Genomic DNA, 24,236 nt, shown 5'->3' on the forward strand with positions numbered 1-24,236 from the left:
GGATTCTTTGGCCCAAGGGCAGATTTTTGTTTCGAGTTACCTCCATCCTGTCTGTCTGTACGTGTCCTCTCCTCGTCATTTTGGCATACCCCCCCCCCCTGCCTACCACCCCCACCTTATTTTTAAGTCATTGAACAGTGGTGTTTTTCACAAACATCCTTCCTTCCTTCAAGAGCTTCCTTTCACAAGCATTCCCCCGCTCGACAATATGCCCCGCGCGCGTTTACGAGCAATCAGAATCTCAGGCAAGCTGTGGGCATCTCTTAACTTTTTTTGGACAAGCCAAAAAAACAGCAAACGCTCAATGAACCCGAGATACGGTTCTACAAACAACAGATGTAAGTGCAGAGAACAATGCGTCTGGGTTGCTGCAAAGCGACAGAGAGAGAGAGAGAGGGAAAAAAACATTGAAGGAAATGATAAAGGGCACTGACACCTTAAAACGGCCCATTTCATGGACCACATCTGGCCGATGTGAATTGTCTGCAGGTGTGTTGTTTTGCAGGTGTTTCTTTGGACCGTGGAAGGGGAAACTTTCCAAAAGTTCTGGATGATATCTCTCGCTTTCTGACATTCTTTAAAAAAAACGTCCCTCTCCTTTAAGTGTTTCTGTTATTTTAGTTCGCTAGATTCTTTTTTTTTTACAGTAGGTGTATTTTTTTGTGTGTGTTCTGCTTCTATTTCTTCTTCTGTCCGCCGACAAAGAGGGGTGGTGGGGATGGGTGGATTTGTTTTTTGTTTAACATCGACATAAAAGACGGTGGAATGGATTAGGGCGAATACCTGTGCAATCCCTTCTCCCAGCTAACACGCCAATAACCGGGGGTCGCCGCGATTGTTATTCGTCTATCATCTGAGCAGGTGGGGACCCCCCCAGCCCCCACCTTGCCCCCCAACGCCACCACCGCCCCCACCACTGCGGGCCCCACCCATGTACTCACGGAGCCCAAAACAAAGCGGAGCCGTCAGGCTGCGACCGAAGCTCTCTCCAACCGCTCTGTGTCAAGCCGGGAAAAGCGACCACGGGCTGAGAGCCCCACCCACCCATCCAGCCACCCATCCAGCCACCCTCTCCTCACTTGAACGTTCACGCCACCAGCCCCGCGAGTGCATTGTTGTGCCCTCACGATGCTTACGCAAAAGCCTTGAACTTGATCACCATTGAAAAATAAGAATAGGTGTTGGCCTGTCTGGCAATAAAACAGGAGGGTGTTTAAGATGTTCAAACCACAAATAGATACCTCTTGCAAGGAATCTAGTCTGCATTAACCACATGGTAGAGCTGCTCACCGCGAGCTATGAATGGTGTGATACGTGTGGCATTGTCATTGTACTGTTCACCTTTTAGCGTTCTCTGGTCTGAGACTGGTGAGACTAGGCCTTAAAGAAGGCTGTCTGGTGTAGGCCAAAACAGTTTGAAAGACAATGCCATATATTGTCATAGCACTTTGTGTGCATGTTCACCAGAAGTGCGTGTGGTTAATGCAGACTTGATGCCTTGCAAAAGGTTTCTATTTTGTGTTTGAACATCTCAACACCTGTTTTATTGTCAGAAAGGGTAAACCCTATTCTTAGTCTTTCACGTCTTTGATACTGGCACAAAGGTCCCGTGATACTGATCAACATTCTACCCGTGCGTGGCCGAAATTCTCTCCTTTGATGACCGTCGGCTTACTATCAGAAGACGCTTTGCAGATATCCTACCGGGGCACCAATGAGGACAGTTCGCTGTGGGGTGACGAAATGCCCGCGCTGAGTTAGTTGCGCGCTATTTTAAGGCTTTTTGCTGCGTCTTTTTGGTCCCAAACTGTTTCAGATTCACCGTGGTCCATTGGTCAGGAAGCGGTTTCCACCAGAAATCGTATTTGTGCCGCGTGTGACTGAAGCAATTCCCAACATTGCACGTCCAATTAATGTTGGTGAAAGCATAAGTTGCTTTTGTAATGGACGTGCGTGTGTGTGTATATAATAGTAATAATAACAATGCACTGTGTAGTCGTTTTGTTAATCCACTGCTGGATGAAGGCCTGCCCACGCTGTGTCGCACTTGGGGGTTGTTTGACCGAACTTCACCACGCTCGTCTCTGGTTATTATGGATTCACGGTCGGTTCACTCGCCACTAGTGTTAGCCATGGCTAGAAAATTGAAGTCAGTTCGCTAAGCCTAAAGTGAAGTATGCTTATCATTGAGCCACCGCTCCCCATAATTATGCATTCATGTAATTATCATCAGCATCATCAGACATTGTCTATCCACTGCTGGATGAAGTCCTCCTCACACCATTCCTCAATGTCCAGTGCTTCTACCATCTATTGTTTATATTAATGTTGAACTTCTTTCACACCGTACCTAGCCAAGTGTGCTAATCAAAGGTGTATATGGGCCAATGGCATAACTAATATATCTCGATGATGTTTGCGTGTATTTACTGTATGTGTAGTGACTGACCCAGAGACACTAAGAGTAGGAGGCACTGTTTATTAACACGGCCTGACAGTAACACTTGCTAACTACGGCTCCCAGTCAGGGCAGCTGGCAGACTGCCTGACTGGCGACGCCGAGACGGTGAAGACTCCAGCAGCAGCACGACGGGGATCCCACTCCACACGACAGCCACGAGGTCCCCTCCCGGGGCCCCTCTTATACTGGGGGCGTGGCCTGGCTCCACCCCGGCCACGCCCCCCTTCTGGAACCTTCTCGCGGGTTCTCGACTTGTCCCTTCCGTAACCTTTCCCCTAGAGCCCTCTCTGGTCTGTCACGTGACTTGCTGTCAGTCAGGGCTGCTGTAAGCCACAGATCCCCTTTCATGCCAGTAGTCAGCGCTATGCTGCTATGTGACCGATTTTATGTCACTACACATGTATAATACACATTATACACTGTCTACACATGATGTATTAATATACACGTTTATATCCCTTCATTGATGAGAGATGGCTGAGTGACTAAAGCTAAGCTGAAGGACGGATGAAGTGAATTCACGCACTGTCTTTGTATACCCTCACACACACACACGCGCACAATGTAAATATACCTGGCATGAACTGACCTCAAAGATACTGTGTGGTGATCGACGGCTAATATTGTATTCACAAGAGCCGTTTTAATAACCTTGACAAGGCAGCGGTGGTAATTTTTGGTGATTTCAACCTCTCCCCAAAAAAGCTTGAAGGGATTTTTGTTTAAATGTTTACGCAGCAGATTAGCAAGAGGGCGAAACATTTTCAAATATCGTCTGGCAAAAAGAAAAAAAAAACACGATTCAATAATCCATTAACGTGTCTCCTTTCCGTATGCCCCTCTTATGAAAGCCAACAATCGTGGATTGGGTGGAAAACACAACACCAGCAGGCCCTCTTGGCACGCAAAATGTGCTCCTGCTCGTAAAACACGTCGCCAGCATCATTACCAATGACTCACGCGAGCTGGCTTCCCCCTCATGCTGACTCAAAGTTCCTCTAAATGACAATTTGGCATCTCCAGGAGGCAATGTCAACCCCTTCGTCTCCACCACCCCTCGTGAGTTATTCTTGCGTAAGAAGCGCATAGGTGAGGACGTGTATGACCAATTCTGATGGCTTTATATAAAGTTTCGGGGTTTTTTTTTAAACTCCACCCTCCCACTAAAAAAACCCCACACGTAATAACTGCAAATTCGTGAAATTTTAGTTTTTTTTTGTCTTTAAAAAAAAAAGTGATACGAAAAGTTTGACACGGTGATGAGGTAATTTACGACTGTGGGAATAAAAAATAGACTGTCCAAATTCTGACGATTAATTTGTCATCCAGAGCACAGGCTGTGTGCTAAAGTGTCAACCATAAGTAGTCTGTGGCGAACCGGAAAAACCTCAAACAATGCGTATCATTAGAACACGAGGTTGGCTACGCACGGTGCGAAATAAGTTCTACATACATATGATGCTGCAGGACCTTAACCCCGCCACTAACCTTAAAGCATGTGTGAGATCCATCATGTCAGGAGGTATTGTGAACATCGAGATTAATACCCCAGCTCCAATCTATTACACTAAAATGATATTGATAGCACACGGCACTAACTGTTACACGTATTACATCCCTTCATCAAAAGCACTTCCATTCTCAGGAGGACTGCGTGGAACGCATTAACCCTCTCGCAAGGCCATCAAACGGGGTCATCCGTCCGAGAGAACGAAGATAAACCCACTGGGAGCTGAAGACCCTGCTCCCGTGGCGTTCTTTGAGCGTACTTCGCCACCCTGCTCAGTTTGAGTTGGTGAAAGGGAGGCAGGAGAAGGAGCCGTTTCAGATATCACTCACGACGCAGTCGGGAGTTGAACCCACGTATCCGGATTCGTGGCTCATTGGCGCTAAGCAACTCGCCACCGCGCCACTCCGAGGCAATACAACACACACAATTTAGAGGGAATCTATATTATTAAGGATAAGGAACGCGGACAGTTTATTTGTAACAGCAGATCGGAAGAGGTAATTAAGTGCTAGAATGTGTCTCATTTTAATATGAAATACTTCGATTACTACGTGAAACTGTCTTTGTTATATATGTTTTTTTTTTAAAAGCAGCATAGCTTCAACGATTTGCTCCAGGATTATAGGACGCCCTGGGAAAATGAAGACGCATCCCGAATTTGCGCCTCGGTGTTCTTAAAGTTGCATGAGTTTGCACGCACGTGCGCGCGCAACTACCGGATTATAAGACGCACCCCCAGTGTGGGAGGAGGGGGGGGGAAGTGCCTCGAAATTCTGAGAACACGGTGTTTTGATTGTATGACGCCTGTGTGTGTGTGTTTTATACAGCAGTTGGGCTTCGTAAGACTTACTCAAGCTTGTGTTTTTTTAAATCAACCCGTTGACAGATTCTTATATGACGATTGTATACAATCTCCCTCTCACTCCGCAGTCCAAACCAATAAATGGTCATCATACGTATTACTACTTTTATATATATATAAAGATGACTCTGCTAAAGCCACATTACATAACTGGGCACTTACTTCTCATGAAATTGAAAACACGCAGGAATGCAGAACTGCGTATATGTTATGTCCCTTTGTATTTGATCACAATGTTCTTTTAAGCAATTACATTGAATTTATTAAACCACGTTTAAAAAAAAATAATTTAATAAGAATCCAACCATCACCATCGGCATCCACTGGTACTAATCCAGTCACCGTTGCGAAGCGTAACAATATATCAAGCACGCGCACCCAAGATAATTTTATTATTGGAGTGCCACGGTGGCGAGATGTTAACTACCTCGCCTGGTACACAGGAGGTCCTGGGTTCGATCCCGACCCGGACGCCTGCTGTATATTTGGAGCTTGCATGTTCTCCCCGTGGTCGCGTAGATTTTTCTCCGGGTCCTCCGGTATTTTCCCCTCCACATTTAGAATCATGCATTTAGAGTATTTGTCTGCTGCTATGCATTTCCACATGCTAAGCCACTTTGTTGAGCTATCATTTGTGGCCAGGTCGCTTCATAAAAACAACTTTATAGCTCAGTGGGCTTTGCTTGGTAGTATACATTTTAAAAAAAATCTTACCATTGTAGCAATTTTTTTAAGTCCAACACCTTTCAATACTCACCTTTCAATACCTTTCAATACCTGTGCATTATGAAGTACAAATCAGGAGTAGATCAAAAAATGCTCCCACCGACTCGAAATAATGTGCCTCTACTTACTCGCTTCGGATGTTCGATTGTGTTAAACGTTCTTCCCCCGCTCCCCGCCAACCCCCTCTGTTTTTTCAGGTGTTTACGGTTACCAGCAAAAGCTGACCTGACCTGGCCTCGGTTCAAAAATAAAAAAGAAACACAAAACACCATCTGCGTTGACATTGCTCGAGAGATTTTCGCTCCGACTTTAATACACTGTCGGTGGGGGAAAGGGGGGGGGGGGGTAGTCTCAGGAGGCTGCAGCGTCAGAAGGCCCTGCGAGGTTGGGCACCGCCAGTAAACAATCACCGACCGACACCCACGACGCCCCCTCTCAGCGCACGCCGATCGGCGTTCTCGGCCTCGGTGCGGAGTTCGCACGAGCGTCACGCGGACGGTCACCCACGGCGCACCGCCTCGCGATCGCTGGCCGCTGCCTCGTGTCACCACGATAGGTGTCAATTTGTTTTACGAGTTAGGGGCAACAGCGACAACAAAAGCAGCAGTACATCATTAAGCGATATTATCTTGCCTCCTCCCCCCCCCCCCAGTTTAAACAGTCCGCCGCAGAGCTGCATTTTAACATTCACCCCTGCGGTCAAACATCTGCACGTCTGTGTGACGACAACAACAACGACATCAACAACATCAACGACAACAGCAGCAGCAGTGACGGTGTGCTGCCGTTGCTGCTAACGCGCGTCCTTGCGAAGCTGTTTTTCTCTTCTTATTTTTTTGAGAAAGCTGCGCGCGCGGACGTTTCGATCCCTCCGCGTAGTCGACGTTCAAAGTCGCTCGCGGAAGCGCACCGCAAACGAGGACAGCTGACATCGGGAATGAAACGGAAGGTCAGCGCACCTGCACCGCTTCATAAGAGACAGCTGGTGGTGCTCCCAGCTTCGGGATATTGTTATGGTGGGCATTGATTTCACTCGCGCGCCAGCTCGCTCATGGGTGGCCGTGTCACTTAAGAGCGACTTTTTTATTTTTTAAGATGCCGCGAGCACTTTCAGAGTGCTCTGGTGTTTTTTTTTGTTTGTGGGTGCGGGGGGTAGGACTTTAAAGAGCTGCGCCGTTTGATCATCGCAAGGTGGGAAATATTCTATTCGCTTGCCTTCGCTTAACCCCTCCGTGTCCTCCTTTCGTTCCTCAGTCGACTACAGACAATGCCATCCTGCAAAAGGGGCCTTGAGGTAGGTAAACATTGACTCCTGCAGTTTAACATCTCGCCACGGAGGCGAGATCTTAGCTACCACGTCTGGTATGCCCGTGGGTTCGATCGCGACCATAATTCCTGCTGAATATTTGGAGTTTGCATGTTCTCCCCTCGTGGTCACGTAGATTTTTTTTCGGGGTCATTCTTGACGATATTTCCACTCCAGATTGTCTGTCTCTGAATTGTTCCAATTGGACGTCTCTCATCCTTCCTTCTAGAGCTCCATTCTGCAAAGCATTTCCCCTCACACCAATTCCAGATGTTCTTGCCTTCTCTGAAATGTTACAAGTAAACAGCTGTCCTGCAGAACCCACTACAGCTCTTCCAACCAGTTGTCTCCATTCGAAGCCACGTCTACATAGCAAAACTATCGAACCGTCTAGCACATTCCTTCCTCAGCATACGTGTCTCTGCCGAATGAACGCAGCCCTCTATACTTAGGTCTCGACGAGCCTCTTCTTCGACCTGGATGCTTGATTAATGCCTGACGCGTGTAGAATTTGTATCAGAGATGCCGCAAATGCTGTGTACTTATAAGAGTCACCCACCGTTAACCTGCAATTTCTGTCGCAGATAACTTTTGAATAATGGAACATCTCTCCCAAAAGTTTGGGGAGTGGCGGAGGCGACATCCGCCCAAGACCTGCGTGAACTGACGTCACACCGGCACCCAGAGGAAGTCTGGGTAATTTCCAAGACTGCGGTGTAACATTTTTGTTTGAAATATCTGGCGTAGGACAAAATGTCAAACCGGCTCAGGTTCGCGCACGATGTAGCTGCACGGATATACGCAGAAGCGCATTGGGTGCACGAGGTTTCGAAATTGACGCGAGTCATTCAAAAGTGACGACGACGAGGAAGGAGGAATGGCCCACAGGCGCCGCGTACATTTCCTCAATGGTTCTGTGCCTCTGGCGTGTCGGCGCTTCGACCACAATGGAACCAAACGTGTCCGTGCAGCAAGGCGACACCTTGACGAGTGGAATGAGATGTGCTCAGAACTGCTTTTTGTGTTCAGTTTGGTTGTCCTTCCCCCGCACCTCTGATTAGCACGGTTGGCTACGTACGGTGGGAAAGATGTTCAACGTAAAAAAACATACGTTCGTGCGTCCCTTTCGTGTTTTCAAATCTAAGAAGTTCAGGGCAAAACCCTAAATTTTCTTCTTTCGCATGACCTATGAAGAGCAGCTTTTAGAGATTCGCCGGTAAAATAATTTGGCCAATGGACTGGTTTGTTTAAGATTTGCTGAATTGCTAACATTTCACCACCCTCAATTATATATTTTGGGGCAGTGCAAAATCACACGGTCCACAGGTCCGGCGTTCGCAGCCGTTGTCGCAATCATAGTCCACGATCTCAAGCCAGGTATTTCTCTTGTCGGGACCACCTGCGGTGGCATTCAGTTTCAGTTTTCAGTTTAATTTATTAGGTATAGCCCTGTGAGCCATTCGGCTCTTGAATCGGGTGCAACCACAACAAACAAAAAAACAAAAACATGAACAAGAAAACATCTTTAAGTGACTATGTGACTTTGTGAAAACAGAAAAAACAAGAAAAGACAGCAAAATATTGCAGAAAAGGTACCGTATACCAACGCTGTGTGCAAAAATCCCAGTGGGATGCAAGTCAAACAACAACTACAAGACAACTTAGATTAAGGCCATCAGTCGAACTCCGTACTACAACAAACAAACATGGCCAAACCAAAAAACTTTTCGAAATCACCAAAATAAAGCCATAAAAGCAATGTAACAGTGATCATAGGAACTGTGACCGAATTTTCACAATAAACGACATAAAAAACATGTACCACCAAACCCTGCAGCCATAGCTGGCTGCATGAGTCACTCCACAACAGCAGGAGCATCATTTCCAGATTTGAAGCTTTCGTGACTGCAAGGATCCATACTCTGGTTCTATTCGGTAAAGTCAGGTGGGTAAAAATAAAATAACAAAAAAACATTTGTTATTTTATTTTTACATACGTGACCTTACCGAATAGAACCAAAGAGCAGGAGCATCAGTTGGAGTATCAAAAATTTTCAATGCACCTTTAAGATCAGCACACTAAATCAAAACACATTGTTTTAGCGGTTCCCATTTCTTAACGTGGCCAAACAACAGTGAATTATGTGGCAACCTCTTTACATGAGTGGGCTATCAAATAATGCACTCGAATTGGCCGTATAGATAAATCGGTACTATTGGAGCATTGTTACCTTTGGTGGTGCCGTTTTATGCTCTGGCCTAGGGACTATCAGGAGCATATTGAAGAATGTAACTCAAGGTTTCTTTTTTTTACCTTGAATGACTTTCATACACGTAAATAAAGTGCGGAAAGTTTTACGATGATGCCTCCCACTGACAGTATTGCCCAAAGCAGGTGCCCATCACCAAACTAATAAGATCCCAGAAGAATCGATTAAGTGTAAACGCACCCCAAACAATTAATTTCCGTGTAACGTCGACTGTGCTCCCACGTGGTTCTCACACAACTTCTTGGGGTGTGGGGGAGTTGCAAATTTGAACCAGAATCTCTTACGTCCTTCCCTTGTTTATGATTATGCGTCCCACATCCAGACGCTTTATCCAGCCTTAAAGTTCTGCACATGCAATAAACACACATACGGATACACTTTTTTTACGCTCACAAATCTCGTCAGGGTCATTGTTAACTTGTACTTATCGTGACTGACAACTCTGCGTTTATAAAAACAATGAGTAGTGTTTTTTTTTTTCTTCAACGAAGCGTCGTAAAATGCGGATAGTTGGAATTGTATATTTCCCAGTATTACATGTTCATAAATATTAAAACAAATGCTCGATTGTGTCTCGAATCAGCAATGCAATCCATACCTACACTACACCAATAGCTAATTAAACGAATATGTTATTAGAATAAAAGTTAATTTTTAAAGTAATTCCAGATTTCTTTACTGTCACTTCTGAGAGCAAAGTAATATGGAACAGGTGACACCTTTATAGCCGTAAAGGTTTCATCCATTATTTAAACATTATCTTTTGACAGGTTTGAACTACAGAACGCATCTTACCCGCAGTGAGACAAATATCGCGCATTCTAATATCCGCTGGGTTATCCGATATTTCGCTCTCTTTACCCTCTGGGTAGACAATCGTGTATAATCCCACAGATAATAGGGCGAATTTTGCCACGTGAAAACCTGCGAGTAGTAGGAAGCCGCTCCACCAAGCATTGTGGGTAAAGTCACAGGTAACCGTGGATAAGAGGAAGAAATGGGGCTGAGCCTTCTCGGAGCCTACAGCTCTAGCGGATAATATGAGTCGTGAGTAATAGGGCCGCGTGTAAGAGGGATTCTCCTCTAGGTCGAGTCAAGCATACTTGGGAACATAGGAGTAGAGTACAGTTCTGTACTTGGCAGTGTGAATATGTTATCGTACGACTCTCATCCCTCTCAACCTCCTAGCCAATGGCGTTGGTGACACCACGCGTCGACAATGAAGAGCAGACCCCGGTTGCAACTCCTCACGGATGAAGGAGGCTGGCGGCAGTAGCGTTGTTGTGGGGGGCTGTGGGTGGGGGGGGGGGTAGCATAACTGCGATTCACTGCTCAGGAGGAAAGTGAACTTGGGGAGGGCCAAAGCGACATTCGGTGGTGCAGGCCCCCCCCCCTCCAGCAATGCCCCCTACCGATCAAACATGCACCTCTGTACGTTTAAGAGATGTCACCCAGGTGTACGCCAACGTCGGGAGTCTTCTTGTTACGTGCTGTTGACGATCACTCCAGTGCCGGATTACCCCAGTAGCTACTACATATGTAGTATATACTACATATATACTACATATGTACTACATATGTAGTATATATGTAGTACATATGTAGTAGCTACTACATATCTAGTTACTACTACATGTGTAGTAGCTACCACAAAGTGCGGTGCCCGTAGCTACTACTTTCAAGGGCCCTGCGCTAAATGCTTTCAAGCTATCAGTTCCGGTTCAGTGGGTCTGCACTTGCTCTATTACTATAGTACTATACTGCCTTCAACTTGCATGAACGACAGGGTGTTTAAGGTTAGCGAGTTGTCGTATTATCTGGCTGTACAGCAAATGAAAAAATACAATTACTTTGCTATGTAAGTATTTTTATAGTTATATATATTTTTTAAATGTAGGGCCCCTTTATACTATAAGTTATAGTCCCCGCACGACCTTAATCCGGCACTGGATCACTCAAGCCTGTTTCGCTTCAACAACAACAACAAAAAACCACCCCACTTTGGTACATTCATTTTATTTACCGAAAATCTTTTGTCAGCGTTTCCACCATATAGCGCACACTGCCATTGTCTAGTAACAGATGAGAGCGTTACCAGCACCCTTATACAATGAATGCGGGCAGCAAAAAAAAGAATAATAACAAAACATAACTCTAAAATAAGTGTAACTTTTATGTAACGTCCGGGTGCTAAGGTGGTGGAGGGGGGGGGGTGGTGTTGGAAGCCAGTCAAGGCCTGAAAGCAGGACACGCGACCAGGTGGACAGCAGCGAGTCGCCCTCGGCTCGGCGTCAGGAAATAATGACCTTGGCTGGAGATGCTTATCGACAATGTTATTGTTTTCGGTTTTTTTGTTCCCTCTCCGTCTGCAACTCAGACGTTGCAGCAGCAGCAGCAGCGGCGGCGGACAAGGAGGAGGAGGAGGGAGGCATGAGAACGACCTTAACAACTCACAATGCCAACCGGGTTGGGAGTCGTAAATGATATGAAAGCACCCTTCTTGCACGTTGGCTTTGCATCAGCGATGGTTTGATGTGGAGTGGGGGGGCTGGTGTGTGTGTGTGTGTGGAGGGGGGGCACTCCGGCAAGTGACTGACAACCACGAGATGGGTCCATTCCCACGGTGTGGCACACCTGAATGCGCGCTCCATCGCCTCGCAAATCGAAGATTTCCCACGCGGGCAGGACGTGTCGAGCTGGGGGAGTGAAGCCGCCGACGTCAAATCCTTGATTTAACAACTCACGATGCAATGAATATATTTAAATGTCGTTTGTTGCTGCTGTTGCTGTCGTTGTTGTTGTTTTTAATGTAAACGAAATGTGCATTTTCGCAACGCGTTGTGAGCGCCTAAGGCTGGCAATCACAGGCAGAGTTTGACTTCCATGTTCTGTGGGGATGGGTGGAGGGGGATCGCTTTGTCCCTCACATTAGGAATTGCGGGTGCATACAATTAATTACTTTAAATCTTAATCGTAAACCACTGAAAATTTTCTTTGGTTCTTTCGGTAAAGTCACGTAGAATGAGAATAAAATAATAAATTAATAAAATAAAATAACACAATAATATTTTATTTTATCAATTTTATTTTATTTCATCAATTTATTATTTTATTCTCATTCTACGTGACTTTACCGAAAGAACCAAAGAAGATGAATCATTGCAGTCACGAAAGCTTTACACTGAAAATGTATTCATAAATGTGTCCAGTTTGCGTGGGGGGGGGGAGCAATGTATGTTTGTTGAACTTCTTTCGCGCCGTACGTAGCCAGCCGTGGCTAATCGGAGGTGCGGGAGGAAGGCCAAGAAATTAAACGCAAAGAAAAATTGTCCTCAACAAATGAGTTTTCCAACGTGGATTTAAACTTGCGCAGACTTTCAAAGTGCTGCGCACACGTGGTGCGTTATCACATTTATATTTATATAAAGCGGAGGACGGAGGGATGTTTTTGTTGTTGTGTGACTCACATTGACGCAGCGTCGACCAGATGAGGTGATGGGGGAGGCCAGTTTGAAGTGCTCAGGGGGAATTGACTCCAAAAGTAGAGCGACATCAAGCGGAGATTTTATCACACGCGGGGGCTTGGGGTGCGGAAAGTTGGTGGTGGAGGTGGGGGGGAGGAGGTTAAAGTCGTTTTTTTTTGTTGCTGGACCATAGCGGTGGAAACGTAACCCATGAACAAATACCGAGTTGACCCAACCTGTAGAAACGATGGCTTGGTGTCGCGACAACAACTCACGCGTTCCGCGCCGTTTTTTTTTTAATCTTTTTTTACGTCAAGTTAAAGCGCTCCAAAAATAAAAGGAACACACGCAGTGTTCTGTTTGTGACGTTGAGAAATCGTTACGCGAGTTGGCCGGGTGGGTGATGAGGCTAGCACAGTAATGCCTCGACTTTTACGTCGTTTCGCAGACACGTCGTCACTTTATTGTTCACACCGCTAGCGCATGAGCGTCGCCTGAGCCCCACGTTCACGTCGCTGACAGCATCGTCGCCGTTAGACGTCTCTCGTTATCCGTCGCCTCTCAGCCTTCGCCTCCTCCACCACCCACTGCTAGAGCCCCGTACGAGGCTTTGATTGACCCCGTTTCGATATTCGTCATCGCACCTTTCGTGAACGCATCCCCGACGCAAGGTGGGGTATTGCCATAGAGCGTTATAAGAGGCAGCGATGATCAGAATCAGAATATGTATTTATACCGCAGGCGGAATCCGATGAGCTATGAAGCTCTTTTTCACAGATGTTTCGCAAACTGCATCGTGCTGTCCAGCGCGGTGGTCACCACTGAGAGCACAGAACCAAACCATCGAATTGAATTCGAGTCCCCACGCCCCAAGTTCTTTTCTCTCCGCACCTCCGATTAGCACGGTTGGCTACGTACGGTACGAAAGAAGTTCAAAACACATACATTAATTTGACGCGCGACAAATTAATTCGCTCGATGTAAAATAAAATACCGTGTGCCATTTGTACGGACGAAGCGGCCCATTTAAGTATTTCGTTTCGTGTGCTGTCACTGCTGACACGACGGCTGTGGACTACGCTGAACCGCGCTCGGATGCAGTACGGGAGATGTGCGGCCTACCACGTTGTTCCATGAATGGAAAATCAAAGATTCACCAATCTGCGACTGTGGTAAAGATCAAACCATCAAACACATCACAGGTGAGTGCGTCATCCATGCACACCCTGGCAGCATCGCTGAAATCCTTACCGCATCTACTGCCGCCTTGGATTGGCGGAAGGACCTTAACATTAAACTCTGACATCGTCCAAACAATCCATACAGCATCTACTGCTGCCTTGGATTGGTGGAAGGACCTTAACATTCAACTCTGACATCGTCCATACAATCCATACCGCATCTACTGCCGCCTTGGATTGGTTGAAGGACCTTAACATTCAACTCTGACATCGTCCATACAATCCGTACCGCATCTACTGCCACCTTGGATTGGTCGAAGGACCTTAACATTCAACTCTCTATACAAACTGTTGCTTACATGCTATACGAAAGAAGACCGCTGACGCAGGGAGGTGCATTGAGAGCTGTGCGACTTCCAAATGTAAATGTATTCGTCTCAAGGCTTGATGTCAGTCGCACAATTGGAGGGGAGGTGTGGGAGTGGGGAAAGCCAGAACTTTGAAAAGGAATTAGCTTATACAAAAGAAGAGTCGGCAGTGATTGGCATTCATCAATTTAGCAAACGCGTAGTGTCCCCAAGCAACACAAGGGGCCGAGTTTCATGCCAAACAAAATTAAGGATGAACCAGATATCATTTAAAATTAAAATAAACGTAACAATATTATTTGGGTCTTTCGATAAAGTCACGTAGATAGGTTCAAAGAAAATAACAAAAAATAATAAATTATAATAAATTATAATACATTTATTTTTAGTTCTTTTCTTTGAACTTACGGAAATACCCAAAGAATATGAATTCCTGCAGTCACGAAAGCTTTAAGTAAAGATATAATATAATATGTTTAAACTGGACTCCCATGGTGAACCGGACTTCTATGGTGAACTGGACTTCCATGGTAAACTGGACTCCCATGGTAAACTGGACTTCCATGGTGAACTGTACTCAAATGGTAAACTGGACTTCCATGGTGGACTGGACTCCCATGGTGAACTGGACTTCCTGATAAACTGGACTTACATGGTGAACTGGACTTCCATAGTCAACTAGACTTCCACGGTGAACTGGACTTCCATTGTAAACTGGACTCAAATGGTAAACTGGACTTCCATGGTAAACTGGACTCTCATGGTAAACTTGACATCCATAGTAAACATGACTTCCACGGTGAACTGGACTTCCATGGTGAACTGGACTTCGATGGTAAACTGGACTCCCATGTTAAACTGGACATCCATAGTAAACTGGACTTCTATGTTGAACTGGACTTCCACGGTGAACTGGTCTTCCACGGTGAACTGGACTTCCATGGTGAACTGGACTTCCACGGTAAACTGGACTCCCATGGAAAATTGGACTTCCAAAGTAAACTGGACTCCCATGGTAAATTGGACTTCCATGGTGAACTGGACTCCCATGGTGAACTGGACTTCCATGGTGAACTGGACTTCCATTGTAAACTGGACTTAAATGGTGAACTGGACTTCCATGGTAAACTGGACTCCCATGGTAAACTGGACATCCATAGTAAACTGGACTTTTATGTTGAACTGGACTTCCACGGTGAACTGGTCTTCCACGGTGAACTGGACTTTCATGGTGAACTGGACTTCCACGGTAAACTGGACTCCCATGGGAAACTGGACTTCTATGGTGAACTGGACTTCCATGGTCAACTGGACTTCCATGGTCAACTGGACTCCCATGGTAAACTGGACTTTCATGGTAAACTGGACTTTCATGGTGAACTGGACATCCATGGTAGACTGGATTTCCATGGTAAATTGGACTTCCATGGTGAACTGAACATCCATGGTAGACTGGAATTCCATGGTAAATTGGACTTCCATGGTGAACTGGACTCCCATGGTAAACTGGACTTCCATGGCAAATTGGACTCCCATGGTGAACTGGACTTCCATAGTGAACTGGCCTCCCATGGTAAACTGGACTTCCATGGTGAACTGGATTTCCAGTTTCAAAGACAATGCATATATTATAAGGTAATATTTCGTTTGCATGTTCACCACAATTATGTGTGGTTAATGCAGACTTGATTCCTTGCAAAAGGTATACATTTAGTGTTCGAACATCTTAACAACTATTTCTTTACCAGAAAGGATAAAATATACTCTTAGTTTTCATAAATGAGATGATTTAAGAGCGCATATGTATTCATCGACGTAAAGGGAAACATGGAACCAATACCTGTTGTTATTGGCAAACACTAACATATGGATACCACATTTTATGCCAATAGTTGGCTCGGAAGGTGGACTGCCTGGGACACGGAAGGTGGACTGCCTGGGAATACCCAGACGTTGCAGTGCTTCAGCTGAAAAGGTGACCAGGAGATTGCCACCTCAGTGTTTATCCCCTGGAACCTGTGCATTTCTCTGGGGTTTACTTGCACATAATTGAATTGTCCAAATATGTCAATCCAGAAACCTTTAAAAAAAAAACAGTCTTCGCACTCAATTGCAGCCTTCCTGGGTAAACAAATGTCTTCATTATTACTGTGCCCATTTGAGAATACATATCCTGTCAAATGTATCCTCTCTTGATTGCTTTTGTCTGGCCATCGACTAAAGACGGTCACTGCATCACGATGCGTTTCTGCGGCCGTCTGGAACGGTCTTCCTTCCGATATGAAGAAGCCACTTGAGCTATGTACTCTGAAATCATCTCGATTGAAAACTCATCTTTTTTTTAGAACTACGTTTTGTGTTCTGTTTGTTATCCTTCCCCCCGCCCGCCCCTGCCGCCCCTGCACGTTTGGCTACGTACCGGTGCGAAAGAGGTTCAACCCACATACTACGTGTACTGACGCTGTGCACGGCCAAGTGTAATCGTGCACGGCACATCGCGCGAGTGCTGCGCCCACGCACGTGGATTTTGCCGATAATCCGCAAAGGTCACGGTGGATGGGGGGGGGAGGGCGTGTCGTTTTGACTATCTATATCAGGTTATGCGACATTGCTGTTTTTTTTGTTGTTGATCCAACTGGTTCCACTGTCAGCTGGCGCCTGGGCTGTTGTGCATTTTTTACATTCCGAATGCGAAGCGATAGCGAAGCGGTACACCTCAAGCCAAAGCTACAGTATATGAGGGGAGAAGCTGCCCCCCCCCCTCCCCACTGCCAAGAGCTGGCTCAAGGATGGCATCTCGCCCCATTCTGTTCAATAAGTATTCAGAATGGTACCCCCATCCCACACCACCCCGCGTGCCCCTCCCCCCCCACGCTCCCAACAAACATTTCGAGTGCGAGAAAAAAAGCTGTCATTAAAGGCTATGTGGAAGACGAGTAAAATACTTTCTCAGGGTCATAATGTGCTCTGACTGGCTTGACTGTCTCCGTGAGCGAATGTCTGACACTGCACCGATTCAAGACCACTGGGGATCTTAGGCTTGAATCTGGGTTACGGCCATGTGTGATTAAATCGGTTCCCAAGGTATAGGCGGAGGGGCTCTATTGCCCCTCAATTTGCCAGCCTTGGGAGGGGGTGGTGGTAGGCACGGTAGTCTTGGGTGGAGAGTTGGGAGGCCACTATTGGAGAGGAGCCACTTGACGAAATGAAGGGAATGTATGGCAACTTGGGGGAGGCCTTCGCCAGCATTGAGGATTCACCAGGCTCACGATAACGCCTACAAAACAATAGACTTTAGGCCGCTCCACGACATATCCTTCTTGGCAACGAAGTCGGAGACTATTTTACTCCGTGTGTATTGCTATCAGCACGTGCATTTTATTTGTACTTTTAACACGTACAGTCAGGATTACGTTTAGCCTGGTCTATCCTGGCTAGGTAACGATATATATTGTTTTGCCCTGCACACCACATCCAGTATACCTGTTTCTACAGCTGTGGCTACTGGTGCCTATTTCCAACCTCAAATATATTCAGCGAGAAATGAAGACTCGATCTCCAGGATATCGAAATTGCAATGTACTATACATTATAGGGTTGTAACAATGCACACCAACCACCCACTCCCTTGCAATTCTGTAATCCAGTAATGCATCCCTGAGAGAACACGAAGAAGTACGTATGCTGGGCTAGTGAACTTTATTGAAGTAGAGGTGGCTGTTTGACCCAGGGGTCAGAACACTGAATTGGAACTGCTGAGATCTTGGGTTTCACTCCCGGCACCCACCTCTGATTGAAAAGGGTTCTCGAGTGCAGTGAGTTGATAATCTCAGCCCGGACATCAATGGCTGTACAACCAAACCATCGCGTTCTTGACTTAATTTGTATACATTCCAGCTTTTGACGTAGAATGCCAGAAATCGGTTTGACCGTCACGTGTTGAACATTGCTCCCAGTGCCAGATAGTAGGAGGGATAATGCTGCCCACGACCGTGGAGACAGAAGCAACTTAAAGGGATCTCAGGGGTAGCTCTGTATTATCCGCTTCCGTGGGCCGTTTGTTTGCACAAAGGACTGCGCCGTTTCGTGAGAGATCCACAACTTGACGCCGATAGCAATTTTCTGGAAAACTACGCAGGCAAACATTTGGAATGTAATATTTTTTTTACTTGCTTCCAAAGCTGTTCATCGGTTTTTTTTTTATCCCGCAGATGCATTCCCCAATACATTGTTGAAGGAGTTCAGAAAGCGGGAGGCTTCTTTGCCTCACCCCAGTATTCTTAACTAATTTTCAGAGGGTGGGGCACCTTCGCCGATAGGACATCATCGGTGTGAGGGCTGTCACACGGCCTGCCAAGGGTGTATTGTCGGGGGCAGCACATCAGGGGGCCGCACTGAAGGCCACCATTACTAGGATCAGAATTGGCACTAATATTTGGTGCATCTTCTTAGTTCTTTCGGTAAAGTCACGTTGAAGGGAAACAACAAAATACTAAAATATATATAAAACAATAAAAATTCTCACGACGTTTCGACCATAACACAAACGGTCGTCTTCCGTTTGTGTTATGGTCGAAACGTCGTGAGAATTTTTATTGTTTTATATTTATTATTTTGTTGTTTCCCTTCAACGTGACTTTACCGAAAGAACTAAGAATATGAATTACTGCAGTCACGAAAGCTTTAAATCAAAATTTGGTGCATCGTCAAGTTTTTTTGGGTCAAATCGCGTAACTGTAAATGTGGCGTAAAACCACCTCCACCCGACACAGCCAATTAGTCAGGTTTGTCACGTGAACATAATGTGCCAATTAGTTAAGTACTAATTGGCATGCTTCCGTAACTTATTCATTGACACGTTTTGTTCACGTGACACATTTTACTAATTGGCTCTATCTGGTGGAGGTGGGGACTACGAGACAAAGTTACCCGATCTAAACCCCCAAAAAACAAAACGTGACTGCGAATAATTTTGGTCGCGAAAGCCTAAGTGTTAAATTTGGTGCATCACTAAGTTTTTTTTTTGTATCAATCCGTGGCTCCATTTAAGTTGCTTGAGGCCCAAAGCTCTCTTCTCCTTTTGCCTCTTCCTCAAGTTACCACCGCATGTGAGGGAGGGCAGTGCCGTTGACGTGCGCCTACGGCGGCAATTTAAACATTCGCGCCATTAATAATTTGTGGATCGACCGCCAGTCGTTGCACACGCGACGCCAAAGATGCCTCCATGGCATCCTACGGTTAGACTTCGTCAGAAATGTCACCGTCAGCATCTGCGACCGGTCTCCTCGCGATCGAGAGGTCAGCTGGAGGGAGACGGCTGCGGTGTCACTTTGTGAACGCGATTCGCGCCCCCCCGTCCTGATGCGCAAACTCCTGCAGCAAATTGCGCAACTTCAGTCGGCGGTCGACGTTCGAGATGGACTGCGACCCTCAAAGGAATGGCGCCGCCCCCCATGGTCGCCCCTCCCCCCAACCCCCCCCCCCCACCCCTCCGTGATCCGTGGATCGAACACATCACTCGAGACGCCGGTGTATGGCAGCCAAGAGCGGTGTTATGCGAACGCTGTCGCAAGAGGTCACACGTTTGGACGCAATGGTCCGTCGCTGACTCAGCGTGGCGAATGAATGAATAAATGAAACGCATAGTCACGTTCCAAGTTTGTATTTCTATTTTTACGATGTGGGTTCTCTGAAGATGAACATGACTACCCACACACGTTCCCGCAAGCATGATTCACGTGCTGCATTTGTAGTGCACAGGTATTTATTTTGTAAGAATGTGATTTCTTTACGTATATGGAAAGCACCCTACGACACAAGCTGATGATTACCCCCATGCTGGGTTATTCTTTTTCCTCTGCTGGTGTCTGAGTCCCCACGTGAGTGCCGTCGCGGACAAGTGAGCAAGAGCAAATATTCCCACAATGCAATGTGCCGGCAAGATTATCATTTTAATTTATCGTAAAATTAGATTATTTACCGGTTATAATGTTGTTTTTAATCGTTAAAGGGCGTCTGTTGCTAAATAGCTACTGTTAGATAACAATGTATGCGCCAATTTAAAACAAACTGATCAGCATGCAAACATTACTTTGAAATGGTATTCTCATCAGGTTCCCATGATGTTACTGTGAGTGCAGTATTCAACTCTTTTTTCCATAATAGATGTTTTTTTGGGTTAGATCGCGTATATACATGCCCGTCTGAAGTTTGCCAGTGAACATCTGAATGATTCAGAGGACAACTGGGTGAAAGTGTTGTGGTCAGGTGAGACCAAAATGGAGCTCTTTGGCATCAACTCAACTCGCCGTGTTTGGAGGAGGAGGAATGCTGCCTATGACCCCAAGAACACCATCCCCACCAAGATTATACGGCTTACCAAAAATACATGAAGTAGATACACGCCTTCGTCCCATCGTCTCCACTATCAACTCCCCCACCTACAAACTGGCTCGTTTTTTGTCTGAAATCCTGCGTCCTTTCACTGGAAAAACCACCTCTGTGGTACAAAATTCGACTCACCTGGTATCGACAATCAAGGGTATTTCCCTGTCCCCAGACGACCTGCTTGTCAGTTTTGATGTAGTTTCCTTATTCACCAAAGTTCCTGTACCTGACACCATCGCAATCATTGAAGACTTGGTTCATCAAGGACTAAACACTGAGGTACCCCCCCAGGTGAGACACTGTTTAACCAATACATACTTCACTTGGAATGGAACTTTCTACAAACAAACTGAGGGCACCCCCCTATCTCCGGTTATAGCTAACATTTTCATGGAGAAATTTGAGACTGACGCCATCCAGACTGCCACTCGGCGCCCAACCTTATAGAAGAGGTACGTGGATGACACTTTTGTCATCTGGCCACATGGCCGGCCTGCTCTAGACCAATTCTTCGACCACATCAATTCCATACACCCAGCCATCAGATTTACCATGGAAGTCGAAAAAGATGACAAGCTACCGTTTTTGGATGTCCTAATAAAAAAGAGACCTGATGGTTCAATGAGCCACTCTGTCTACAGGAAAGCTACCCATACGGAGAATTCTCTCATCAAGACTCTGTACCATAGAGCCCAATGCATATCCGACCAGGAACACATAGGCAGTGAACTCAAGCACGTACACCAAGCTCTTAAGGCTAATGGTTACTCCGACTATACAATCCGCAAAGCTATAACTCAAACCATGAAGAAGGACCCTCTTGAGGAGCCTTTCAAAACCATCACTTTACCCTACATTGCTGGGATCACAAAAAAGATCTCCAAAATCTTGAATAAACACAAGATCCAGGTCTGCTTCAACACATTACATAAAATCCGTGATCTGGTTCCGTCTGTAAAAGATGTGATTCCGGACATACAGTACCCTGGTGTCTACAAACTAAGTTGCCTCTGTGGTAGTAGTTACATTGGAGAAACCAAACGCCATGTCTCGGACCGCATTCGTGAACACAAAGCAGACCTTAATCACGGTAGGACCAACACCTCGGCCGTGGCAGATCATTGTTCTAATTCAGTAGGCTCACATGACATTGACTTCTCCAAGACAGAGGTTCTTTTTAAGCCATCTGGCTACCATGAGGCTATCCACATATACAAGCACAGAGACAATTTCAACCGAGAAGATGGATTCTGGCTTAGCAATCATTGGAAGGATTTGATAAACCATTTCAGGTCTTAATTGATTGCTCACGCTTATGGTGGCTTTCAGACAGCATACATTATTTTTTTCGTCTCCCCCCTCCTCTTTTCAGAACATAGATGGACTCGTCTTTCTAAATAAACTGCCAAATCGCTGCGCGTGGCGCTAACGTTTTTTTAATAAATAAATACAACGTGTAAAATAAATAAATGCGGACCGACACTTCTTTCAAATGTTTCTTGCCGTTGGTTTTTCACACCTGATGATGACCGTTTGTGTTATGGTCGAAACGTCGTGGGAATTTTGATTGTTCTATATATATTTTATTATTTTATTGTTTCCCTTCAACGTGACTTTACCGAAAGAGCTAAGAATATGAATTACTGCAGTCACGAAAGCTTTAAATCAAAATTTTAAACCATCCCCACCGTCAAACATGGAGGTGGAAACATTATGCTTTGGGGGTGTTTTTCTGCTAAGGGGACAGGACAACTTCACCGCATCAAAGGGTCGATGGACGGGGCCATGTACCGTCAAATCTTGGGTGAGAACCTCCTTCCCTCAGCCAGGGCATTGAAAATGGGTCGTGGATGGGTATTCCAACATGACAACACACGGCCAAGGAGTGGCTCAAGAAGAAGCACATTAAGGTCCTGGAGTGGCCTAGCCAGTCCCCAGACCTTAATCCCATAGAAAATCTGTGGAGGGAGCTGAAGGTTCGAGTCGCCAAACGTCAGCCTCGAAGCCTTAATGACTTGGAGAAGATCTGCAAAGAGGAGTGGGACAAAATCCCTCCTGAGATGTGTGCAAACCTGGTGGCCAACTACATGAAACGTCTGATCTCTGTGATTGCCAACAAGGGTTTTGCCACCAAATATTAAGTCATGTTTTGCAGAGGGGTCAAATACTTATTTTAATTTATATCATTTTTGACATGCGTTTTTATGGTTTTTTGTTGTTATTCTGTCTCTCACTGTTCAAATAAACCTACCATTAAAATTATAGACTGATCATTTCTTTATCAGTGGGCAAACGTACAAAATCAGCAGGGGATCAAATACCTTTTTCCCTCACTGTAGCTCAGTGGGCCTTACCTGGTAAAATTAAAAAAACATAGTTTAGTTTATAGTTTAGTGGTGTAAGCAGGCAATTGCATGGATGCTCATTTGCCCTTGACCTGTCTATGCGTCCATAGGCAGAGTCTCGTTGACCTATCCTGTGACAAAACAAAATACAGCACAGCACTTAAAAAAAATAGGTGTTGATGGCCAAGGCTCGCAATTCATGAAGTTGTATCTCTGAAATATTAGCTGCTCTAGTTAACCGCAATGACACGTGTTACACGTAATATTATTAATAAATAAGAGTGCGTGGGCTATGTGTCTGTGTGTCCCCAGGTGAACCAGCTGTGACATTCTCTGACAACGGTTTGTCAAATAAAAGATTGCGAGATAAGAAGTTTACGCCACAAACCAACATGGAAAAAATAAACACCCCATCGCCTCGTGCGTTGATGTTCCTTCCTGAATGCATATATTGGTATACACACAGTGGGCCCGACATTCAGGCGTCAGTCAGGTGTGAGTACTACTCCGAAAGTGGACTTTGGCACAGTGGGTGAGGGTGGGGGGGATGCAATTGCGCCTCCTCCCTCACCCCCCCCCCCCCCGATCTTGAAAATGTATTTATTAAAACATGGGCATTTCATGGACCTAACAACCCACACATGGGAAGTTGTTACTGTGGGGGCTGATGCCCCCCTCCTCCTCTCCCCCTTCGACCTCCTCGCCTTCACGCCAGGCTGCCGCCGATCGAGTCATCGGCCTCCCCGCACCAGCGTCCTCTCTGTGGGACATGGCTCGTGGCTGGCTCTCCACCGCCTCACGTTATTCTACCCCCCCGTGTAAACCACCACGCACGCTGCGGGGGCTGCGGGCGCGCGCACACCCGGACCTGCTGCTCACCACGTGCACGCGCTGCACAATAGCTGTATGAATAAACACGCACCGTGTACCACGCGGCGCAGCTTCACTCGGACCCACGCTCAAATTACACACCACGCTGACGCCTTCTCCACACACACAGAAGTCACATGACGTCGGTGTTCTAGGCTAAAGTTTATTACTGGCGCGACTGTAAGCAAACCTTGCGTGGCCCGGAACCAAAACCATCCAGTGAGCAGCGTCCCAGCTGTGCCCCACCCTCCTCACCCATCTCTAACTAAGTCCTCTGGGAGCCCTCACACTATCCCTCACTCCTCTTACGTGCTCACGATTTCTCACGCACGTGCTGGGAGTTGGAGGTACGAGGGTCCAGGCGGTCCCTGTCTGGGTCGTGTCCTAGCTGCGCTCGTCAGCGTCACTCGGACGCTCGAGTGGCTGGAAGGCTGGCTGCGTCGCTCGCTGACTTCATCAGAAGACCCCACGTTGTCCTCCTCCCCC

The sequence above is a fragment of the Petromyzon marinus genome, chromosome 49, assembly GCF_048934315.1.
Source record: "Petromyzon marinus isolate PM22_M1 ecotype Great Lakes invasive population chromosome 49, UKy_Petmar_22M1.pri1.0, whole genome shotgun sequence".
NCBI lineage: Eukaryota > Metazoa > Chordata > Hyperoartia > Petromyzontiformes > Petromyzontidae > Petromyzon > Petromyzon marinus.